Source organism: Dreissena polymorpha, chromosome 8, assembly GCF_020536995.1.
Source record: "Dreissena polymorpha isolate Duluth1 chromosome 8, UMN_Dpol_1.0, whole genome shotgun sequence".
Classification (NCBI taxonomy): Eukaryota; Metazoa; Mollusca; class Bivalvia; order Myida; family Dreissenidae; genus Dreissena; species Dreissena polymorpha.
The window spans coordinates 52,421,082-52,440,561 of record NC_068362.1 but is presented as its reverse complement, the minus strand read 5'-3'; the positions used below and the strand labels follow the sequence as shown (position 1 = coordinate 52,440,561).

Sequence of the window (19,480 nt, the reverse complement as noted above, 5' to 3'; positions counted from 1 at the left end):
TAACGATTGCTTCATTTGCATTTAATCAGAAAGGAACAATTCGTTCTTGTTGTTGTTGTTATGTTTAACGACTTCGTTAAATACGCAAAATATTGCATGCACGCTATATTTTTGAACAAACGTTCTGCAATTTTTAATCTCTATTCAAATTATTAAAATAATTTCAATTAACAAGTCCAAAGTGCGCTTCATATAAAATACTAGTAATGACATGATATATTATGAATGTCTTAATAAATACAAGCGATTACACTTACGAATTATTACGGATTATGCAGGAGGAACATGAGACCCGACAGACTATGGACTCAAATTCAACAAAGTAAAAGATAGGAACTTGAAGTCATTGAGTGTTTTTGTTTACAGTCAAGTGTATAAGGCAGCAACAACATAGAATATTATAGCTGGCGCAAAACTCAACCTCGTGCATCCTAGAATGACCTTTGAACGTGATGGAAATAATGGTCTATTGAATATTTTCATAATGAAGAACTCAGACGGTCAGCCCAGAGTCACCAATACCGAGCGGGATTTGGAGACACTTATTCTAACCTGGCGGAGTTCTTCTAAAATCGACGATGACAATCACGTATTTGTTTTGAATAACATGTTTAGTTTAATGTTATCATAAATCATCGATCAATCTTTTTTCCTTTAAACGTGTATGATTGAATGATTTTATGTGCCCTGTTACTTAATTATGAATTGTCTATTTTCCCTGTCACATTTTCAGGTCTTACGTGTCACTAAGTTGACATGTTAAGATGTTTTTATACAATTATATCAATATAGTGCAGGAAAGGTCAATTATCACGATAATAAAAAGAGTGACATTTCTAAAAGTATTACCATTGGTATTTAAAAATAAGTCATACTATTTTACATAAGTATTATTATGCACACTTTGATGTGTTTTTAATGTTTGTCGGACATAAATATAATGCTTCCGAGCCTTCAATTTAGCAATCTTGAATAAACAATCCAGATTTTTAAAAAAGTCTCTTATCGGTCAGCATACATGCTAGCCTCTCGCTCTTCAGAATGTTATTTAGGTTTGGTTTTATTCTTGATACAATTATTAAAAGATAATATTACACAATGGAAAGATGTACATTTAAATAAGAAATTGTATTCTGTTTCAAAATGATATGCTTCTTTACACATACGCACAGTCTTTCTTCGACCTTTAAGTTTCTAAACCGCCCGGTTTTACTCCGCAGCGGAAAGGTGTCTGATCGGATTTGAGCAATATAAGATCTCAAATACTTTGGTAGTTGCATAGATACATAATGTACGCATTTAAGTTCGTGTTAAATGTGCCAGTTTGTCATGGGCTTTGGTTGGTATATGGTTTTAAGTTAGCGCACCCGTAATGATTTCCCGCGATTTCTTCAAAGATCGAAGAGCCTTTTTACCTGTTTACATATGGGTATCTAATTTAAGAACATGTTAAAGTGATGTTTTCGTGGCCCGGTGGTTAAGGCGATAGACTATAAATCTTTTGGGATCTTCCCGTGCAGGTTCGAATCCTGCCGACACCGCATACTTTTTGCGACGCTTTTTTTTCTAACGTAATTTGAATCAATATAGCATATAAGCTATATTTATTGTAAAATACGTTGCAAGTTTTATGCACATTCTTCAAAAAAAAATAATTTAAAACAACGTCGTGGCTAATTTGGGTGATTTACTGCTGAAAATACGAATCATGCATGTTGCATTTTTATTTTTATTTCAAAAAGTAAAAACGGTAAATCTGTCTATTTCTTGGTATTTTTGCTGTATAAAGTGTATCTATAAAATCTAAGTTCAAAATATAACTTAAAGTGAAATTTTGGGCATCTAACAGTATATAGGTGTCTATCGCAACCGTTGTATATTTTGGTGTGTTCACTTCATAAACACTTATATTTGTTAACGCATCATCAACAAACTAAAAAAATATCCCGGAAAGAGAAAAATAATCCATTTGAATATCAACCGTACTTTCGTTTTGACAACTGACGACAGAAATGATTCGACGTACGTTTTGAGTCTAAATGTAGTTTTCATGCAGATTCGTTCATACGACACAAAGACATAATTTTGTTTTACGAATCATTTACGGACTGGGTGAGTCATGTAAAATATCGAACATAATATATATTATTATAAACAACTTGTAGCAAGATGAATTGTAGATAATTGGTCAGTAACCACATTTTAACTAATTCTTTTGACATGTTAATTCTTTTCAGCTCAATTTAACAGAGATAAATGCCCATAATATCACTTTAAATGATAATATTTTAAATTTTATGACACTTGGAAATCTGGATGAATTATGGAAATTTTCGTGTAGTTCAGTGAAATAACGCTGATGAAGAAAATAATACATTAAATTATATTTGGAAAGATGCCCATTACGTGTGGGCTACTTTAATGTAAAGATATCCCTTTCCGATAATGTGATGAACACATGGAAAGCGACATAAAATAAATAAATTGACGGTTAGTATTACACATACACATTTTTTATTGAATGTAATAACAAAAATATATTTCCTGCTTTAGGGCTATAAGGACAGGTACACAATATTTTCTTAGGTATTTCCAAGTATTTTTGCTGGACAAAGTGTTGTAAAATCATATGTGCTCAGAAATTTTGAGAATTACCAAAGATTAACTTGTCTTATTCGAATATGGGGTTTTGCCATGAATACGAAGCAGTATTTTGAATTTCGTGAATTCTTATTTCGATGGTTTGCTTTTTTGAAACTGTTCTTCTAGTGTGTAATTTATTAACGTTTTATTTATTTTTGACAGATTAACAACATGGTACTCAACAGTTTTAATATAAGGATTCATAAGATACACTTTTAGTAATTGGGGACTGAAATAACTATTTGTCGATATGTAACGCAAACGGTTCACATGAATATAATGTACCTCTGTTAAAATATAGTTTTTATTTAAAAATAAATCCATTTACAAAAAGGGCGTCCTTTTCCATTTAATGAAGCTTAATGAAATTAGTTAAATATGATATGATAACTAAATGGCCATTGTATATAGGGTTGCTCTACTGAGTGCAAAAAGACAGGCCACCGTGATGGCCCGAAGAAACCGAATAAATCTACGAATAAACATGAGTATAAAGATTTCGACGCGGTAAACTTGCAGAAAGGATACATAGATTTTAGTATACCAGCGACGTAGCCACGCTTAGGACAGACGATGAAGCAGTATCGGCTAAAATTTCTTGACATAAAAATGTGTTTAAAACTTGAACAAAAAACAACAAAAGCAAAGAAATTTTATCTTTCAAAGAGACATTTATCTTTCAGAAAATAACCCAATTGGCTATTAAAGGGTCATTTTCACATATTTTGGCAGCTATTGAAGTTTATCATTAATGATTAATATTGATAAATGTAAACATTGGATCTAAAAAGCTCCAGTAAAAAAGAATATGATTAAAGAAAGAAAAAAGTAACCCTCAACTTTGCTCGAACCACTGACCCCTGAAGTAAAAGTCTAACACTTAGTCCACTCGGGAATCCGTGCTCATACAATGAATGATGTATTAAATACTTTATATAAGCAATCCTCGTAGTGTCACAAAATATAACGACAACAACAGACCTCTCCAAGTTATTCAATTGTTTCGCGTTACAACGCTTTATAATTTTCAGGTTTTTTAATTAACTAAAGATGTCAAAAGATGCATATAATGGATATTTTAGAGCACGGTAAATGTTCAGTAGTACTGTTTCATCACAAATATCATAACTACAACGACAGTTTGCGAATCTGAAACACTTTTTAATTTTGTCAATTAACCGATAAGTGAAAAGGCCCTTTTAATATTTTTTACCATCTTTTCATAGAATGAAGACCGAAAGTTAATTCAAAATTATTAACTGGACAAAGCTAGGTGTTAAGCGCTGAAAACTGAAAATCTTGTGAAAATGCCAATATTTCTGTGTGATTAATATCTTTTATTGCTTGGTATTCCTTGGCGTGGTTCTTTTTATTGTGTTATATAACTTTGTTGGATTATTTGCTTGAAACTAGTAGTAAACGTGTCTAATGTACAATAAATATTTTTACTGTCATTTTGGACGATATTCTATATGCATTTCTAAAACGAAATTTCATTGGTCAAACTTCGTCTGAGTCAATATCAACCCATTCACGCTACTGTTTACAGTACCTAATATTGACTAAAAGGAAAATAAATTAAGTATTGTTGTTGTTTTTACACAGTTACATGCAATCATAATAGTTGTACTTTTTATTCATCCATTGTCTATGGGTACTAAACATTGTAGAAATAGTTAAATTCTGTGAAAATATTAAATCAATTTAACAAAATGTGTAAAAAAAAACAGTTGTACACCTGCGTCCATATTAGAACATTTAAATTAAAAACCTTTCATTTTGAACAATGCTATTTACATGTTTATTAATCTTAATAAAGTGATTTTCAAAGATACACGTCTTGGTTGTCTTGATACAGTTTTTGATGTGCATTTGGAATTGAATTTTGAGCTTTGTTCATACTATGTAGCAGCAAACTTCATAGATTCCATAGAAGGATCCGCGTCTATGTTTTGTATGAACAAATCTGAACATAACGTGGGGATTTCCCAGCCATTTACATGTCTTTTGTACATTAATTAGTGTTTGATTGAACAAAAGATGAGTATTTGCAATTAAATTAAACTCAAATGGTTTGGTACCATCGTAGATGTTTTGATAAAACTTCTATTGAATTTGCATTCTACGTGTTGTTATTTATCAACGATGTGTCTGTTAATTCTAATGGGAATATTGGATAGTTTTCTTTCGAAGTGTCAACTTTAAAAGAACACATATTTTCACTAGTATTGTGCGCAGTATTATCAACTTGATTTATAAAATGATGCTATAAATTTAATGATTTGTTATTTGCACTGTTATTCATTCGAACCATTGTTCCAACCATTGAATACGATAGTACATGAAACGTGTGTTTCTACAATTACGAGAATCATCATAAAAATTCCGTTTCTAAATCCTAAACCAATACATAAATATAAACGAGGCATTTTAAATTATATGTAAATGCTACAGTTTATTACAGGTTCGTTTCTTCAATGCCGTTCACAAACCGCAAGTTATTATAAACACTACGCTTATACCAACACTTCCTCATATTTGTTGCTTACACAAAATAATATCTCTGTGTAAAAACAAATTTGCATAGCGAAAATGTTATGTTTTATCTAATTGACCGTTTTTATTGTTCAAACGAAAAGTATGTAAAGTTGTATAAAAGTTTGTTTACAATCTTAAACCATTTCTTTTAACTCTTTATTTTAACTTTTATGAAAAACAAAAAATAAGATCGTATATACTCACTTAATGCATTTATGACTTTAGTTAATACATCAGAGATACAAAATTTATTTTAATGTAAACACATATGACCATGACCAGATAATATAGCACACATATGCAAGTTTGAAGCGTTCGGTTTGTTTCATATCTCACCGTGCACTATGTTGAATTGTAGTACTTATGCTGCATCTTACAAGGGATATGGACTTACGGTTTATCTTTGTATTAATTACACTCACACACTTTAAATTTAGTGGTAAGTTTGCATTTGTGCAATTTGTGTGTGTTTATTGAATAGGAAACATCATGGTAACTGTCGTGTACATAATAATGAATAAACCTTTGTTTACTGTTAACATTTTGAACATATATGCAAATAGGTACACTATGTTGTATTTAAGTGTAAACAGCGTATATATCTAAATAACACGTTACATTATTATTAGATCAATGCATTTTAAAGGATCACCCACCGAGAAACCAGCACTTGAAGCATCGACGCCCACGGCCCCAAGCGCTTTAGAAAAGAAAGGTATGGTCGTGAAAGGGTTAGAAGTCTCTTGTGAGAACATGTTGAATGACACTAAAACAAAGAATTGAAATGAATCACCAAAAATCTGCTTGTGATAACTGTGACGATCCATTTCATTCTCAACTTGTTCCATTTGAAATATACGTTAGTTGTGTTATAACCCTATTTCTTAGTACAGTTTCCAAGATGTTAAAAATAAAAAATGTATCACGCCTTAATTAATTTTATTTCATATTAAATGTATGTACGAGTGAAGTTCAAATCGTTTATAAAATTACATTTTAATTGTATTTATAGTTTTTTTTAGTTTAATACCTTGGTAGTACCACAGCCATGTATAAAATCTTATTATTTGCGAATGTCTGTATGTTTATATAATTTCATTTTTTGCATAAGCATAAGGAAGATATCTATTATACATGAATTTTAAAAAATAACTTTGTGATATGTTTGCATAAAAATATGTTATTTCTATTGCTAATACTCTTGAGATTTATTTTTCATTTCAGAATAGGCACTGTCGTTTGTCTTGTTTCGGCATTTTGATTGTCCTCTTGGCGTTGCTTGTTAAAAACAGCTACATACGAATGTAAGTAAAGTAGACTGCATTACATTTAGAATATCATTAACACGTCTCAACTTTAGTGATCCATATTAAAATACGATTTGACGCGATGAAACAGTATAATCTTAAAACATAAACCTATTTTGATAAAAACGTATTTCTATTGATCATTCCAAGGCGATAACCCGCGATTTACATGTTTCAATATTTCTCTATTTTGTTGGTCAGTTGCCTTAAATAAGTCGCTTTGTGCGAAAATAGTTCTTATGCCATGTGCGGCCAGTGTACTGCCAGACCCGCCTGCGAAATCGTGCATACTTGCCAGGATCTACCCCTTCCGCTAATAAGACTATGAAGTCTTGCATGCATTTTATAGCGGACACGGTAGCTCCTGACCATAATTCAGGAAAGCGCAAGCTTGACCTGAGCTATGCAAATCACATTTGGGATTAGTCCCTTTCTCAGATGAAGCGGCTCCAAAACCAACACTATGCTGCTTAAAATAGTTTTATTAAAGGTGAAAGCGGAGTTATATTTGGTTTAAATTGCGACATAAAGACATCATGCAATGATAAGTTTCTGTACAGAATCAAGTATTCTTTTGTAGAAAAATGAATGCTAATAATGAGCACAACATACAAGATCTTGGGCGCACGGAGCTGGGTGATGTTCATGTCTATGACGAAATAAGCAACATTGAAGAATCAGCATATGCTGCCTCCAGTCCAAGGTTGACATTTACGATATAATAAGAAATGGAGAGAAGGAGCATGTCTATGAAAGTGTGAAATCGGCACTTAAATATTAATAACATGCTCTCATTTATTTATAAAATTGAACGATCAGGACATATCTTTATTAATGACAACTGGAAACAGGTATACATGTGATAGTACAAAACACTGGAAGTATGTACCTTATTCGCAATCGGAAGTCTCAATATTCTGAAGAAACCTTATTAAAGTCGATTGTTTAGCGCACACCTCAGGGTCATGAAGCTTTCCTCGATTACAAATTCTGCAGTCTTAAAACCCCGAGAAAACATAAAGCCGAACATTTTGTATCCGATTCGATCATTTCATAACTCTCCTGAGTATGAAGCTTTCTCATGAAAGGTCATCAGTTCCTGCCCAATTTATGCAGAAAATAAACCGGACATGATGCACTCTTATATATGTTTTTCTTTAAACGTTTGCTATTTTAAACAATACATGTATCAACGTACACGATACTCTTAACTTTTGTTATAACAAGCGTGTATGCTACTAATTATGTTTTACAAAATGATATATTTGTTTAACTTTAGACATTACTTTTTGGTAATTAAAATATTAATGCATTTTAAGATATAATATGATCAAACTCCGTTTATTAATGTTTCAGCATTGGATCTTTATAAAAATTATTAAAAAATAACTCTTAACTAGTTTCATTTTAATGTATTTTTACTCCTTGCCTCCGTGCCTTCCGCTGTTGTTTACAGGTATTGCCAGTAAGTTTGACAGCGTATGTAGTTTTGTATGGTGTAATTAAAATACATCACAATATTGTTAAAATATAATTTCCGTAAAAATGATAAAGGCGAACATCTCAACCGTGATGATTATTCATTTGTGTTACCTTAAGGGAGTGCACAATAATTGTGCTCTGAGTAATTACCGTATTGATCAATCAATTAAGTATTTATATGCGTTGTTATTAAAGACAAAACATTGAACAGAACACCCTTTATACTGATAATAAGAACATGATGAATTGACAGCAGGTGTATAAGATAAACAAGTTAAATCAATAAACTTCGCGCTGTGTCGTCTCGATTATATTCGGTTATCGTCATCGTTACATCTAAAACATATCAATAAACCTCTACTGATAAGTATGGCTCATATCCCAGTTTGACAAGGTTTTTAACTTCCGCTTCACTTTTTTTCACACAGTTAACGTAAGTGAACTGTTTAGCAATCATCACCAGAGTGTTAAATAAAAAAATGGACTTACGAGTTCTCTGTGTGTTTGTTGCAGTGGCATATGTCAATGTTATTGGTAAGTTTTGAATTGTATCTTCATATTATTCACGAATAGGTATTGTAATAAGCAAAAACAGTCTAATAAATTACTATTATAACGTTTTATGAAACGAATCAGATTTCAAATTGGAAAGCCAGCTCATTTATCGCGAACGAGGTGAGCGGTTGAAAGTAAACTGTTGCTTAGTTATTTAAATATATCTTTCCTGCTGCGATTCTACTGGTTAAGTCAGACACTCATTATTACATACTGCTATTTATTTCCATATATTTTCACGATTAAACTGGATTTCAATTATAAGTTTCAAACATTTAATTAAATCCTTTTGTGAAAAACATTTTTTAGCGGTCGCTGTGGAGATTGTTTCATGTAAACACCAATTGAAACGTTTACAGCTCGTATAATGTGTAATTTCCAACGGAAGAGTTGGACGCTGGCAATGCAACACTGCCTCAATCTAAGTGGTACTCCAGTAAGTTATAATTCCGTTCTGTCGCTTACCAGCTGGCATTTGAATGAAACGTTTTGGACTTCAGACTATGCAACCTTGATTCCGACTTCAGGTAAGATGTATTGTTCTTCAACCGATCCTTTTATACTAAATACAAGTAAATAATACTTGGTTTTGAATATGAAATATTTAAAATTTTGAATATTGTCAATATAAATATTTTTACACTCGCAACACGTTTTTCAGATAATCCTGTCGATTGTGAGTACCGAACGCTTGCCAAAGGCAATACGTTAAGCGAGTCAACGTTAGGCAATTGTTCAGAAATAAGGCATTACATTTGTTGCGACAACATCATGATAAGTATGACAACCTTTTTCAACCATTGAAATATTAATTTCATTTATCGTGCATCGGTTACGGCTATTTCTTTGCCTGTGCAGGTTTGGGGCATGCTTAACTTTAATTGTTTGCTTATTTTCAATTAAATGCATTTTTTAGTTTTCATTAATTGCGACACTCGTATCATTAAATAATGCATTGAGTTATAGATTGTTTGACTGTTGTAAAAGTAACGTTTTTTATACTAACTTATTTTGAAAAAAAACACTTTTGTAAGACATTAAAGAATCAAAAGGGCTTGTTTACAAACTGTCTACATTACAATTGGAACAATAACAATGCAAATACGTCATATATTTCAAATAGAATGCATGAATTATAATTAAACAAGCAAAATAACATTTCTTTTATGAAAAGTGTTCAAAATATATTCTGATTTTAAAAATCATGTGTCGAAATGAAAAAAATATAAATAAAATGTGTTTATCGCGTGTGGTCGATAATGAAAAGAAAAACGTCAAACTATCGTCTTATAAAAAAGCTGCGTGTTGTAGAGGTAGCGAACAACCTTTTGCCTATGAATGTACCGGGCTCGACCCCCAGGCCGAACAAATTTTGTATTATATATTTCCCGTGTTATTTTAATAATTGAAACTAATAATGCGTTTCTGTAATTTCTTTTTATTACTTAAAAAAATTCGAACAGCTATGAACGAGTTCCTTTTACGGCGATTCACGAAAATTGTTTAGAATGGAAATGTTTGACGTAAATAGTATTTACAGTAACTTTGTACAGATAAATTGACTAGGCAAACTTTAAATAACTTGAAAGTTTAATACAAAATCTGGGGAAAATAACTAAATGTGGCACAATATCGAAACCTCAATGCATTCACTTAAAATGAGCACACATCTTTAAAATCAGAATCATGTGTAAAGAATGGGACGTGGAAAGAAGCGTTTAAATGTATTGAATACTACCTAATACCACCAGCACAGCTACCTATCGGTGATTGCTGGTTGAGAGGTGCATTCGGCTACCAGCTGTACACATTAACAGGTACTTTGGAATAACAAATACAGATGTATCAACTGCCATAAAACAAGCGAACGGCATGCTTTACAGATTAGGAAATTGTGGACAATAACATTTGTATAACGTAACCGATTCAAACAAGTAGATCCAATCTTTTTATTGTATTGTATAGAGTCGAGTCATAACACTCTCTGATATGGTTTTTTTTTCGAAGAAAAATGTCATGCTTGCTTGTTGAAGTAAATGGTTTTTTTTTAAATAATACTTTATTACACACAACAAAATTCCCTTTATGTTGGACCAAACAACTCTATTTTTCGATCCGTAAATTCTAAGTAAAATAAAGTTCTCACACCGACTTACGTATTTTTTACATAGACGAATATTCATTTGATATCTGCGTGGACCTTTCTATTTGTGTGCAGCGAGTTTTAATCTTAAAAAAGGAAGTTTAATTTCATAACAAGCTTTAAACACGATTGTGTGCTGCGTTTGAAGGTGGACTTCCGCACAGCATTGACCGATGCGGGATATTGGGCTTTGATGGAAACCCCCAGTTTGTCAGTAAAGCTAACTGTGCAACTTCGCAGTATTCTTTTTGTGAAGTTGGTGAGAATTTTCAAATAAAATACTAGTAATGTTCATGAATATATATAAAATATGCGATATATTTGATAAGATATGAACGTTTAGTATTTGCAAATACAATTCAAATATCATCAAACATTATGTCTCAAAGAACTATCACACTATGTAAACATGGTGGCAGTCTCGATGAGATATTCTGAAGAAGATAATTAATCAATATATTAACTGCTTTATTTGCATAATTACAAACGTTCAATTTAATTATTTGCATAAATATAAACTAAACAATATATTTACATGACTGTGTCCTTTAATTGTACAAGTATATAGTTTAACAGTTTATATATGTTTACATGATGGAACAAAAATCATCATTGTTATCAATACATTTCAGATAATTACACCGGAAGTGAACTTTCAGGTACATCTGTACTTAAATAAAATAACAGATGCAAACATTATATGGTTTCATATCTTAATTTCACTTATGAAAAACACTGTGAATGATCTAATTATTGTCAAAAGTAACAGAAACTGTCGTATTACTTCTTATGAACGTTTTCGCATTGCAGAAGTCACCTTAAAAAATCGAACCTCAACTTTACGATCCAAACCTTAGTTATGTTTATCGAATAAAAAATAACATTTAAGAACGGAACAACTTATTGATATTAAAGATTCGCGAGAAGCAGTATTTTATTGATAGTTTGCCGATTTGGAACCTATTCTTCGATGACGTACTTTTTCAGTGTGCGGATCAACTAATGTAACAAATCAGTCATTCACGAATGCCCCAATCGTTTGCTTCATACAAGCAAGAAACACTTACCACAACAATCATGCCAATCAACGAGAATACGTCAACAGAATCAATACTTTCTAATCATTCTTCAAGCTCATCAGGTAAAATAGCGACTCCGATATAATGAATAAAAAATCGTCGTTTTATAAACTTAATCACTTTGCAAACTAACAGCAATTTAATACGTTCGTGTTTTTTTCAGTGAGCAGATCAACTATTGTAACAACGCAGCCTTCTTCAAATATCACATTGTTTGGTTCACAAAACACAGAAAGATTAACAGCACAAATCATGCCAATCAATGAGAATACATCGACAGAATCTATAGTTCGTAGCCATGCTCAAAGTTCATCAGGTAAAATAGCAGCAGTGAAGTAATCAATAAGCCCATGTAGGATTTTCATATTACCTCGATTGTAAAACTTACACACTGTTACATCTCATTCATCATATTTTTAATAATATTCTAGACATTTTTATAGAAATCTTATATATGTTTATGTTTATATTTTATAATTATTGTTTTATCGTTATTTGTTAAAAAAAATCAACAACAGTGCAACTAAGGGAGTAATATAACACTATGTGGATAGCGGATACGAGCAAACACAAAATGTAGGCATGATCGGAAATGTTATATGGTGAATGTCACAGTCTGTAAACCAACAGTTACGGGTTCGGTATCGCGTTGTGGTCAAATATTTTCCCCTTTTCAGTGATCTCCCTGATTAATACACTTAACGCTTTCATTCTGATGTTCATTTCGGCCAATCTCAAACATTTAAAGGAATACCTTAAAAGTTTTAAAAGTGATCAAGTCTCTTTTGAATAAAACTGGTAAACCAAAATCGTTATAGATATATAACCTGAATTCACGTCAAATAATGTAGCACGAAATATTCTTGTTCGACATTAACAAGCATAACATATGACTGTTTGTCAATTTTACTTATTTATAATGCTATTGTAACATTACTGTTTGTTCTATGCCCTACATCTATTTTATTTATATCATCTGTAACTCTTTGAAGACACGTCATTGTAAATGTTTATTGTTCTCTTTTTTTCCTGAAAAATCGCAAGACAAGATGTTTTAAATGACTAATGACGTGTTAAAGCAGTAAAGACTTTGTAGGATTCATCAAATTATTTTCGTAAAATTGAACTCATACGAGTTTTGTCGTTCAAAACAATGTGTTTAAAAATATGTATACATGTATTATGCGCCAGGTGTCTCTTAACTGATAATATATTTACGTATATTGTGTTATTGCCTTTATTTCAGGCTCCGCTCTTGGCATCAGTCTAGGTGTGAGCTTCAGCATTGTGGTCATCGTAATAATTACCACCTTCGGAGTCTGCGTTTATAGAAGAAGGTAAATACATAACCTTTGCGAAACTTTTAAGTTTAGTAGATGTACATTACTCTGAATTCCCCATTATTCCGCATTGTTAAACTTATAATTTGTTTATAAAACTTGAGTAAATGGTGGCTATATGTGTAGCATATTTTGCATTTCCCTACAGAAACGATGACCGAGTACATACAAAGACTTAATTATTAAAAAACGATTTAAATAAGTTCCGTTAGGCGATTATTTATAAGCAGACGAGTAACATCAATTGTTTTTATTTCACTGAATATACTTCAAATATAGGCGTAAACCCCAAAATAAGCAAGTGTCCGTTCAAATGAACGCATTATATGACGTCAGTAGCCAAAATGAGACGCTTAGAAAGCCAGAGCACCATAATTAAAGTTATGAGTACGCAGTTCCAAGTCGGCTGCGGAAAATCGACATTAACCAACGTGGAGTAAAGGGTATTGAACATGAAATTGCTGACCTTAATGCTTATAGTAAAATAATACCAAGGACAAAAAGGAACGTGAATACGATGGATTTGCAGTCTAGAAAAGAAAATAACACCGGCTTTTCTGGTGATGCCACTGTAATAAAAGCTGAAAATGCGGATGAAGCGAGTAACGAGTATGATTACTCTGCAACAACGGAACCAATCAACATGAACGTGTATGGCCATCTTTGTAGCAATGATCACGATGACGCATACGACGTCGCTTCGTGTACCCAAAAACAGCAGACGCAAGAAGGAATGAATGATTACGATAGACTAGATAAACGTTCTTTACAATAACAATGAACACCGACACTTTTTACATTTTTATTGCAGTCTTCTTTGGTGTTTGGTAATTTATATATTTAAAACGAGACTTTAAGGTTGAACTTAACTTTTCGTGTTCTACTTAAGTGTGCAACTTCCTGAATAATGTTTACATTTGAATCAAACCATTTAGCGTTATTTGTCTTAATAATCTGCTTATGAATTAAAAGTTTGAAACTTAATAACCATTTCGAGTGGCGAAACCGGTAAAGATCACACATAACTTTGATATTTCTACTCAAGGTTAGATTCAGTTAATATCATCTGTTTTGGTTATTGCTTTTTACACTTAAGCGATAATGTTTTAGTTGCTTCATCCAATAAAATATATAATATTGTAAAATATATTGTAAGATAACGATAATATTATTTCCGTGTATTTGTGCACTTGACTTGTTTTGATTCGTATTTCTTCAACTTGTCGGATATATTCAAGTACACAAAGAAATAAACCTTATGTCTCTATATGCCGAACAAAAATTGTGATCGTCAAAATATTAGGATAGCCAAATAACAACAAGTGTTTATGGATAGTAAGTTGGTTCATTTTTCCTAGTGTAACGTAACAGCCCCGTTATTGTTTATTCATATAACATAAATACTATGCTTTTTATATTGTTAATATGATAGAAATTTGGTTACAGATAATTTAAATAATGTGATAGGAATGTATAAGTACATTTAATTATCATAACTGTATGTCAGAACTATCAAGATATGTTTTAATAATATGACAAAATCATGTATGCATGTCAGAAATTAAATAGATGTTTGAATAATGTAAGAAAATGTTAAAAGTTTATTTACATCAATATTTACAAATAAAATAACTGTTGTAATTAATGATACATCTTATATCATAATAATAAGGGTTCTATAAGGAAAATATTTCAATGTTAGAAATAATAATAATAAAAATGAAGTTTGGAAATTTAACAGTAAATCTTTGTGATAGAGTGGCCATGATTATAGGATTTGAAGATTACCTATTTCTCGCAAGTAGAAACATGACATATCTTTGCATTCATTGTAAAGTAGACTAAATCAACAATTTGAAAGGTTAAAGATAGTATATTTAGGTATGACAATCTGCCTCTTAGAGACGTATATTTAACAAGGCTTCCAATTCATAAAATGGTCAACCGTATTGAAACAGGAATTCTAATCCTATTAGATTCGTTCATATACCCATTGAAATCTTATTAAACTATAAGATTACATTAAAACTTTCTATCACCACAAATAATCAAATCAAATGTCTGGAGGGATTATTCGATAAATGGGTACACGCACAAATAAGTTGGTTACTATACTCCTGGGGGAGTGTCCTGTAGAACAGTAATTTAGCGATCAACCAATCGGCAATTAACAAATAGCAAGATAATTCTATGACCAAACCAATTAGAAGTCAACAAGTAGTCAGTGAAACACTAATGACCAATCAAAGTTATACTTGAGTTGTATGCAAAATAACCTGTAAAAAAATGTAGATGTGTTGTCAGTATAGAAGACTCAGATTTCGAGGTGAACGGATCGAGATAGATCCAATCATGTAGTTGTCAGATACTTATATATTTGAAAATATGAATTATATTAGATATTAAATTTGACTGGAATTCACATATGGCGTTGTTGTTGAGTATTTCATTACACGTTGTTATATACGGATAAATTGACATTAATAGAAAGGGACGGACTTGCCCCATTCGCATGTTACAACATGTAGTTAATGCGAGTCACGTCATTATGGCAATACGCGCATGACGTGAAATCGATCGATAGGTTGCACACTATTAAATGAAGAGAAATGAACTTTGTTTGTTACTGTGTGTTCGCCATGAACAATAAGCGATTACGCGACACTAGTTCCTTTTTATATAAGGAATAAGGAACTGTTTGTTATTCCTTATTAAAGCTTGACATATTTGATATAGGGTTTTAAAGAAAAATAATGCATACCATTCTTAAGTAAATCAAAACAAAACAACTCGAATATATTTACTTCATGTATTACGTTAAATATTATTGTTCCTTCTTCGCGCTGGTTTAAATCGACCCGATATTTTCTAATACGAATACTAACTTCTCATCAACAAAACCTTAAGCATATACCATTATCTTACATGTTTGTGAATAAAAGTGCAGTCTTGTACATTTCAACATGTTTGCTTTTATTTATAATCAAGTTCCGTTTCTTATTCATTATTAAAGCCGAATAAGTAACTAGCATTTTCTTACTCAAAGATCATTGCCATTGGTCCAAGGTTAACCATATATTAATGAACATCATTATATATAGGTTGCATATTTAAAATACTACTTGCAATACATTCCTACTTAGGTTTAAGTAATGATTATACCGTTCCTTATTGAGTTTGAATAAGGAATACGGATCTGGTTACATATTGCTTATTCAAAGCGAATAAGGAACTGGAATGTTCTTTCTATAAATTATAAATTAAGATGAACCAAGGTGACGAATAAATCAAAGAAAATTATTGTAAATGTAGGACGGGTATAAAAATTTAAATTGCAGTATATTTCTACTTTGTTGTATTTAATTATAATATAGTTTCTTCGGTTTGAATTAGGAATAAGGAACTGGTTCAAATCGAATAAGGAACTGGCATTTTCTTACTTTACAAATAAATTAATTTGAATAAAGAGACGAATAAATCAAGGAAATTCTATGTAAATGTAGGTTGGGATTTTTTGTATTGCAGTACATTTCTTCTTAGTTCTCTTTTGTAATAATAATTCAGTGCCTTTTTTTGCGGCTGGATAAGGAAAACGTAACCAGTTGCACTATCTAAAATATAACTGATTACCACCGAGAACAGCGCCATATTGTCAGTTCCCTCGACGTTCAATCGTGCGACAATGTTGAAGGTCGCCGAATGTAACGTTGGCATCCGAGAGCGAGAAAACGCGCTTTTGAGCTAAAAAAATCTATTGAAATAAAACAAACCAATCACAGCATAGAGAGTTTTGGTCTTTAACTGAAAAAAACACACACAACAACAAGAACGAAATACGGAGGAATTCTGAGGAAACGTTCCAGTCTAATAGAAGCACCTTGGTCGCTGCTTCCGGTTCAGTCTTGCTTTATTGTGACATCGTTATTGTGACGTCGCACTGATGTCAACGCTGTCCGACATATTGGCGTTCGGGGCTAATACAGAACTGTTTCGCTTAGAACGACGAAGGACTGTTTACCATCAAGACCATTGCCGGTTTTTAGATCCCACGGTCATTAATCGTGTGCCGACGTTGAAAGTCGTTGGTCTGCATGAGCGAGAAAACGCGTATTCGCACTAAAACAAAAATAAGACGAAAGCACACTTTTGCAGCTAGGATGCGCGCTTTTTCGTTTCAATTATAATATACAATAAAAGAGTTCCTCATTTCGATGAAACTTTTCGGTCTTCAAGAAGCAATCGGACCGCTGCTTCCGGTGCAGTCTTTCTTTTATGGTGACGTTTTGATGTTGAAATCACATCCCATGCCTAATCATATCCCTTTGTAACTATTTACGTATGAAAACGGAATGAGATATTTAAGACATGTTTAGTTTTCAGCTATCATATAGTCTTGACCAAAGTGCAGGGTCAGATAAGACATCAAGAACTGTACCAGAGATATTAATATCAAATCTTAGATTAAACATCGCCAATAATAACGTATCTTAGATTAAACATCGCCAATAATAACGAATCTTAGATTAAACATCGCGAATAATAACGAATATAAAGCTGTGCTATGCGATAATGATCCGAATTTAAGTATCCGAAATAATGGCCTCTGAATTAGGAATTCGGTGCAAAGTTAGTTCTGTATTCGGAAGCCTGTATTTCGGACGATCTCTTTCGGATATGTTATATTTTAGATGTTGTGTGTGTTATTTAAACATGGTTATGCTATATGGATATTTTGTCCCATTTCGTATTATATTCTTTTTGACGATAAACGCTGAAAACAAGAATTATGAAGACGATAATAAGGAAATGGCATTGTCTTTCTTGAACAAAAATTAAAATTTACCAAAGAGTACTAAATGTCATTGAAAATAATGGTATATGTAGGTTCGAAGTTAAAGATATTAATTGCAATATATTTCTACCTAGTTTTATTAAATAATGACACAGTTCCTTATTCAGTGTGAATATGGAATAAGGAACTGGTTTCTTAGTCCTTATTCAAATCTAATAAGGAACTGGCATTTTCATACTAAACAAACTATTGAAATCAACCAAAGGCTCCTATAAATAAATGAAAATAATTGTAAATCTAGGATGGGTATCAAAAACAATAAATGCAGTACATCTCTACTAAGTTTCATTTAATGATAACCTTATTCCTAATTTTAATGTTTCAAGCAAGAACCGTAACTAAGCCAAGGTATATTTGTAAATCATTTCAAGAACAAGATATTTCTCGATGCCTGATTATCACACCAACTACTTTGTCAATGTCGGCTCACAAACTTCTTAAAATTACACTTGGCATCCGTAAGTATTCTACAAATTACCCAGCGTTGGGAAAATCTACTCACAAGTACCCCAGAGTATGGCCGGGTGCCTTTAAGCGTATTTTCCTTACCTACGACACATTGTAGTATACTAGTAGTTCTATCCGAGCCGAAAACGACCAATATAGCCTTGCTGGACGTGTCTAAAGGTTCTTATTTTAATCCTGGTGTGTAGTAAACTGTTTCATACATTAGTTTCAAAACAAATTAAGACTTCACGATTAAACACAATTAATGAAAATATCAAATAAGCTGATGCTTACGGAAATTATACCGGCATTATTTGATAATGTAAGAGGAAAAACCTAAAAGGATGCACACAAGTGACGTATTACACAATAATTTAGGAACAACAACTTTTGCATTAGAAAGCTCAAAACGTTTTACACTCGCCCGTCCGTACAACGATTTTCCTATTTTCGTAGGCCCGATCTGAATTTGAGACGCCTCGGGCCGATCTTTCAGGTCAATGACATTGTTCTTAGTTCGTTAATTGTTGAAAAGAACACTTCCTTTAAAACATCGCGCTATTCGAGTACACTCTACAGTTTGAAAAAACTCAAATATGCATTATCGCCGATTAAAATTGAGCCATATTGTCCAACACTTTTATTTAAATTTCATTATTTTCATCCATCTTAAAACAAACAACAACGTCATATGCCCAATGTAAATTCGCTTAAAAATGCCCAGACTCTTGCGTCCTTGACCTGAATGAGGCAATCAAGTGATTACTTCACCAGGCAAGCGCGTGCAGTTTGGCTTGTTTTGCATTCAGTGAAACAAATAGAAACGCTTTATTAAATTGATACCTTACGACTTTTATTCTTATACTGTGAAATGATTTGAAATGTAAACATGAAATGTATATATTCACTTTAAAAATTGAAAATTATTATTGTTTTGCATCCATAAATGATAGAATTAAGTAATTTCGACCACGAAATTACTTTTAAAAAGTAGTCCGTCAATAGAATGTACATTTTGGGTGTCGAATAAAGCTTGCCTGTCATGGAAAGACAAACACTTATCCGTCATCCAGTCTTTCTTTCATACAATTATT

At 32.1% G+C, this 19,480-nt stretch overlaps 1 protein-coding gene and 1 long non-coding RNA gene across 10 annotated transcripts in view; both read left to right on the top strand.

Annotated features, from left to right (window-relative positions):
- LOC127842840 (receptor-type tyrosine-protein phosphatase epsilon-like) overlaps positions 1–19,480 on the top strand; it is a 569,039-nt gene that overhangs the window by 296,713 nt on the left and 252,846 nt on the right. The window lies entirely within an intron of this gene.
- LOC127842852 (uncharacterized) lies at positions 10,729–13,109 on the top strand. Its single transcript, XR_008031918.1, has 5 exons — positions 10,729–10,927; positions 11,301–11,327; positions 11,656–11,809; positions 11,911–12,063; positions 12,994–13,109. It is a non-coding gene; the product is annotated as an uncharacterized LOC127842852 (long non-coding RNA).